Consider the following 6,975-nt stretch of genomic DNA (forward strand, 5'->3'; position numbering starts at 1 on the left):
GCGTTTTAGATCTTTTAACGAGGGTCTGTTGCTTTTGTTTTATTCTGCACATGGCTGTTTCCACTGAGCAGTTATCTATTGAGTGTATATTAAAAGCTTGGTGCTCTGCCAAATGTGTGTGTGTGTGTGTGTGTGTGTGTGTGTGTAACCATTAGACTTCGTTCCTGCCCACAAGGAACTTTTGACTTACTTGAAGAAATGATACATAAACATACAAAACAAGCAATAGAAGATTGAAAAATAAAGTGAATGATAAAGTGCATAGGAGCTGGTTAGTCTGACAGAAAGGAATGGTATGAAAAAGTTTAGACTGAGGAATGACCTCTGTGGCTGGACATCAGCAAAGCCGCCATTTGCACAGCTGGAGATCCAGGAAGAGAGTATGAAGTCTGGGTGGAAGGAATTGCCTTTGGACCCTTAGCTTCAAGAAGACCAGAAGGAAGAAGGCAAGGGAATCTTGTTCAAAGCAGCTGGCTCAGAATTATGGTTACTGAAAAGAGGGCAAATATCACAAAACTTGATAAAAATAATATCACCAGTAGAAATTTGGGAGTAGACATGGGAGGGGACCAGTGGCCTCACCTATGGACCTTACTATCTAAAATTAAACTTGTATTAATTAATTGATTGATTAATTAAAGAGAGAGTGAGAGCAAGCGGGGAAGAAGGGCAGAGAGAGAGAGAGAGGGAGACAGAGAGAATCTTAAACAATCTCCATGAGGAGCTCAGAGTCACTCAGGGCTTGATCCCACAATTGTGAGATCATGACCTGAGCCAAAATCAAGAGTTGGACGCTTCATCAACTGAGCCACCCAGGTGCCCCTAAACCTATATTTAAAAAATAAAAACAACTTCTTGAGCATTGTATTTTCTTTTTTAAAAGAGACTTAAGATATTTTAAGAAAATAATATATCTTATGGCCAAGAAATACATGTCTAAAAATTCCACGATACTTTTTAGTTTCACGTCAATTTATTTTTCCTGCCAATTAAAAATCAAGTCAAAGCTAATATTTTTAATTAATAGGAGAATACAGAGCATGCCATTCTTATTAATTTATTTCTCTTTATATCTCTTTTCATATCTGTTTCACGTGCAGAGTGAGGTCTGCAATTATGCTCATCATTGTTAACATTAGTTGGTTCTCAGCAGTGAGATTTGGTAATTTGTTGCTTTTCTTCCTTTGTACTTTCTGTATTGCTCATTAAAAAAAAGTAAGGAGTGTATATATACCATTTTGATAAAAACAATGAAGTCATTTAAAAAAATGTACATTAGGGGCGCCTGGGTGGCGCAGTCGGTTAAGCGTCCGACTTCAGCCAGGTCACGATCTCGCGGTCTGTGAGTTCGAGCCCCGCGTCAGGATCTGGGCTGATGGCTCAGAGCCTGGAGCCTGTTTCCGATTCTGTGTCTCCCTCTCTCTCTGCCCCTTCCCCGTTCATGATCTGTCTCTCTCTGTCCCAAAAATAAACATTGAAAAAAAATTTTTTTAAATGTACATTAAAAAAAATGTAACTATGCCCAAAGGAGACAGAAACTTAGGGAGAAGGGCTACCTGAAAAAAAAGACAAAGGAAACTAACTTTCCTAATGGCCAGTTTGCTGGTAGAAACTCCAAGGTCATGTGTTTCCACTTCATTGGTATATATCATTATGCTAGATTTTCATTTACCAAGCACGGGGAATAGAATTGATGGGGCTCTCACAATGTCTCAGCCTGGAGATAACAACCACAATTGTTTGTCTCTTCATTGTTCATTATCCTTGTACTCAGGGAGGAGATCCCAGTCACTCCTGGGGTGATTCTCGATCGGTCCAAGCTATTCCTAGTGGTCTCAGTTCCTATCTCCAGTGATTGATTAAACAGGAGCATATGATACAATTCTAACCAAATAGATGTGAAAGGAAGATTCTTGGGTAGGAATTTTCTGTGAAACGGTTGGGAATGTCCTCATTTTCCTACCTCTTTCCATTACTGTGTAAGGATAAAACGCTTGGAGCTATAGCAGCCATCTTAAGGCTTTGAGGTAATAAGCCTGAGGACAAAGGCCACAACACTGAAAGTAGGAGAATGGAAAGATTCTTGATTACGTAGATTTGGTTGCCAATTAACCCAAAACCATTCCACTTACAGTCTTGTTATGTGAGATAATAAATGCTCTATAGTTTAAGGTACATTGAGTTGGGTTTTCTGTTCTTGTAACTGAAAGCATCCCAGCAGATACATGTAGTCCTGCGAGGCACTGTGACACAGACATTAGTCTGGCAACAGAAGCAGAAAGAGTCTCATAATTTTTTTCTACAATAGAAGTCCAGGCAGAATTAGAGTAAGGTCCCATGTTGCAATTAAATGGGTTCCAATTTAGGGCACGCCCACACGCACAGAAGGCTACCATTTATTGAAATCTTACTGTGTGCTAAGGCATTATCTTGTGAATCTGCAAGCCTGCTTTACAGATGAAAAATCCTGAAGCACTGGGGCAAGGCTCTGCCAGTAAGTGACAGAGCCAGGATCTGAATCCAGGTCAAAACTCTCTTTCGATGACTGGCATTAATTCTCAATCGTCAGATTGTTAATATTTGGGCTATCCTTACGGAAAGCACTGTCATGAGCCTATATTCTAGTGTGTTCACTTTCTGTTTGGGAAGAGAAGAATGGTGGTGTTCTCTTCAGCCCCCAGAGAGTTGTGCCCATCTTATCTCTGTCATATCCCCTGGGGTTCTAGCAGTCCATCCCTGTGCTGGAGTGTGTCTGTTCCTCCACAGGATCCCTGTAGATAGGGCCTTTTTTTTTTTTTTAAGTTTATTTATTTATTTTGAGGGAGAGAGAGAGCATGAGCGAGAGCAGGGGAGGGGCAGACAGAGAGGGAGAGGGAGAGAATCCCAAGCAGGCTCCACAGTGTCAGCACAGAGCCTGATGCCAGGCTTGAACTCACAAACATTGAGATCATGACCTGAGCTGAAACTGAGTCAGAGGCTTAACCGATTGAGCCACCCAAGTGCCCCATCCCTTTCTTCAAGACCATTCCAGGCCAGCCCTTTTCCGCTGTTGGTAGAGGTATAGCTTGTGTCAATACAGCTCTTCTTCTCTTAGCTCTGCCAGCTCTAGAAAGCCTCTTATGTCTAGATTTTTACTTCAGAAAAGCCAGATGCCCGGTCTTATTTCTTCTAAATTCCAGAGGAACTATGTCAAGCTAGTGGGGTAGATTTCTTGGAGTTTCCTTTTACTCAGACTTAAAGTGAGGGGGAAGCACTCCCTTCCCCTCCCACGAGCCACAGAGATACCAATAATGGCCAATTAGAAAATACACAGTCTTCAGGTGCCTGGGTGGCTCAGTCAGTTGGGCATCCAACCTCAGCTCAGGTCATGATCTCACAGTCCATGAGTTTGAGCCCCGTGTTGGGCTCTGTGATAACAGCTCAGGACCTACAGCCTGCTTCAGATTATGTGTCTCCCTCTCTCTCTGCCCCTACCCTGCTTGTGCCTGTTTATTTATTCAAAAATAAACAAACAGGAGCACCTGAGTGGCTCAGTCGGTTGAGCGTCCAACTTCGGCTCAAGTCATGATCTCACGGATTGTGGTTCGAGCCCCACGTCGGGCTCTGTGCTGACAGCTCGGAGCCTGGAGCCTGCTTCAGATTCTGTGTCTCCTTCTCTCTGTACCCCTCCCTTAATGATGCTCTGTCTCTCTCTCTCAAAAATAAATAAGCATTAAAAAAAGAAGAAAATACATGGTCTTTTTTGCCCCTCCTCACCTCTTTTATAAGCCTCCACGTAAGTGCTGGGCGCTGTGGCAGAACCAGGGCCATGGCCTCATTTTTCCTGTCAAGGCTGGCTGGAGCACAAAGACAAGGGTAGGTTTTCTTACTCACAGCACTGTTGACATCTTGGACAAGATGAGTCTTTTCTGGGGAGCCTCTCCTGTGTAATATAGGCTATTCAGTTGTTCCCTGGCTCATTACATATCAGTAGCATCACCCAAGTTGTGACAACGAAAAATGTCTCCAGACTTTGCAAACTGTCCCTCGGGGGCAAAATCACCCCCTGTTGAGAGTCTTTAGGGTCTTGTGTTGCTGTCAGCCTTTGGCCTTCCAGAGAGCCCCCATTTTGTCATTCGGTTGCATTTGGCCTCTTTTTATTTTTTAAAGTGTATTTATTTTGAGAGAGAGAGAGAGAGAGAGAGAGCAGATGGAGGGGCAAAGAGAGAAGGAGAGAGAGAATCCCAAGCAGGCTCCACACTGTCAGCACAGAGCCTGATGCGCAGCTCCAGCTCATGAACCAAGACATCATGACGTGAGCCGAAGTCAAGAGTTAGATTGACTTAACTGACTGAGCCACCTGATATAAGAAGGCGAACCTAGAGGCACGCTGGAAGTAGACCCCAAGAAGACAATTACTAGACCACATTTGTAGTAAGCTAAATCATCTAGTTGCAATCATTTCTGTTTATTTCCTTTCTCTTGCCTCTTTAGAAAAGCTTTCTCTATGTGTTGCAAGCTCACCTCAACGGTAGCACGGGCATAAAGAGGAAATTGGAGGTGGTGACACCCGGGTTTTGGAGAGTGGGTGCAGCTCTCTGCCCCCATCGTGCCCCAGCAAGGCCAGCTTGGGTTGTGGTGCAGCTGATAAGCAGAGAGCGTTCACAGAGAGCCACACTCTGGGCTTCAAGATGGGAAAACCATTGCCACCAGCCCATCCAAGCAGATCTAGATGCCTTTCTTTCTTCCTCCCTTCCTCTCCTTCTTTCTTTCTTTATCAGAAAACCAACAGTTTTCTGATAATGCTCTATTAGGATTGGACAAGCAGTAAGAGCCACAGAATGTGGGAGTGGCAATAATTGAGTGCATCCCCTCCTTAGGTGGGGCTTGATCTGGAAGCCTGGTGTGGAGCTGAGCCCCACCCAGGTGGGAGGAGGGGCAGCAAGCCACAGCCTGGGACTGGACAGTCTGACAGGAACCCTTCTTTCAAAGAAGATTTCTTTTTCCAACCAAATACATGTAATAGATGCTCATAGAAGGTAAATGAGCGAGAAGCGCTCATGGCCAAGTGGGTTACACACTGTAGGCGGCAGTAACAAGAGACCTCGGGGAGACCCCAGCCCTGCCCCCTGCCCTCATGTCTATGGCCACTGAGGGGCCCTGCCTTGCTCTGATCCCAGAGGCTGAAGTCACCGCTTTAACACACCTGCATTTTTTTTAAAAATTATTCTTGGTGAACTATAAGGGGGGGCGATAGATGCAGAAGGCTAAGTTTGCTCTGACACAGGAGGCAGCAAGAGTGGAGGCCCAGCAAATGTGAGGAAGAGCGCCAAAAGGAAGTCATGTGGCTGGACCAAAGGCAGAAAGAAAAGCAGTAGGAAAATGCCTGGAAATACAGAAAGGAGAGAGTTTGAATATTATATCCTATCTGGTGGGCAGCTGTTTTACATGGGCTATTCTTGGAAAGGCCCAAGGACACTGCATAGGACGGTAGAGTTTTTGGAGAATGGGGAGGAGGCCGGGACCTGGCCCCTTGGGGTGGACTGTGTTCCTTGCCCTCCCAACCGCCATTTGCCTATATCTTCCCCTTCGTATCAGGCAGACATTTATTCTGGGAGTGACTCATGCCGGAGTTAAGCCCGTTTTTGTTTTCACTAGTGATTGGCCTACAGAAAGGCTAGGGATCCAGTTTTGCCAATAAGATCCAGGGGGACATCTACAGAGGGTGGCCCTTCCTGAATAAAGAAGGAGCCCAGCAAAGATCAAACCTGTGCCTCTGCCCTTTCTTCCTTGCTGGGATGCCAGTGAGAGAATATGACACCTCAAGCTTTGTTAGCTAACTTTAGACTGGGAGCAGACAGATACTAGAATGAAAAGCCTATGCACAAATGATGGCAGGACCCAAGAATGAGGAGGTGGGGCCCTGGAGGGTACCTTTGAGCTGCTGGTCTACCTGAAGCCATCCATCCTTCCAGTCTTGTGAGGACGACAATAAATGATCCTTACAGCTTGAGTCATGGCCCATCGTCTTGTCCTTATGCCCTAACTCATGCTAAGGGATCCACCAGAAACTCTTATGTGTTTCCCATTTCTTTAAATGATCTATTAAAACAAGTTCTTAGGAAATGACTTAACATTTGTTTTTAAACTTTATATATTTTTTAATCCCAACAGCTAAGTAAAAGGTTATGGAAAAATGGAATTCTTTACAAAAATAACACAGTGCGTACATATTTGCTTGATATTGTGAGAACCACTCAGGCTTAAAGAAACATTTTATAATGTCTGGTTTTGTTGATCTTGGACATGGTTATTTTACTCTCTGTCAAATGATGGATTCCCACTGAGAAGCAGGCACTTACTATTTCCCTCCCCTCCCCTCCCGTTTTGTTCTGATGATGCTAACAGTCCGTTGTATGACAGACACAGAAAAGAATGCAGCAGAAAAACGGGGGAATGCATTCAATTCACACGAGGATTCAACGAGTCCACCTAGATTACAACCCCCTCACTGGCAAGCTTATATCTTAGCAGTGATTTGTTCTCACCTTCTCTGTCATTGTTTACTTTATGCCAACAACACGAGTCAAGGAGTTTAGAGTGACTTGTTATTTGTCAATAGAGATTTAGTGGCCTGAGGTTTTGAGCTGTGCCTTTCGTTCTGGCTAGATGTTTTCATGTAGTTTAGATTAATAAAACATGAAGGAATTTCTGGTATAATGCATGAGCTCTGTGTGCTCTTTGATTGCATATTAATTATATGCATACATCTTCCTTCCAAGAAAATAGAATCACACATCTCTAAGCTATAACTTGCTACCCAGGTTCCGGTTGATTCTTCCTCTATGTTTTTGTTTTTTTTTTTTTTTTTTTGTTTGTTTGTTTTGTTTTTAGGAGAAAATATGTAATAAAAACAGAGACAAGAGCTTTGGGTTTTGTCATTGCTAATAACAGAAAATGACTGGAGTAGCTCTTTTTCTCATCCTTCAACACGGG

The sequence above is a fragment of the Leopardus geoffroyi genome, chromosome C3 (assembly GCF_018350155.1).
Source record: "Leopardus geoffroyi isolate Oge1 chromosome C3, O.geoffroyi_Oge1_pat1.0, whole genome shotgun sequence".
NCBI classification, from domain to species: domain Eukaryota; kingdom Metazoa; phylum Chordata; class Mammalia; order Carnivora; family Felidae; genus Leopardus; species Leopardus geoffroyi.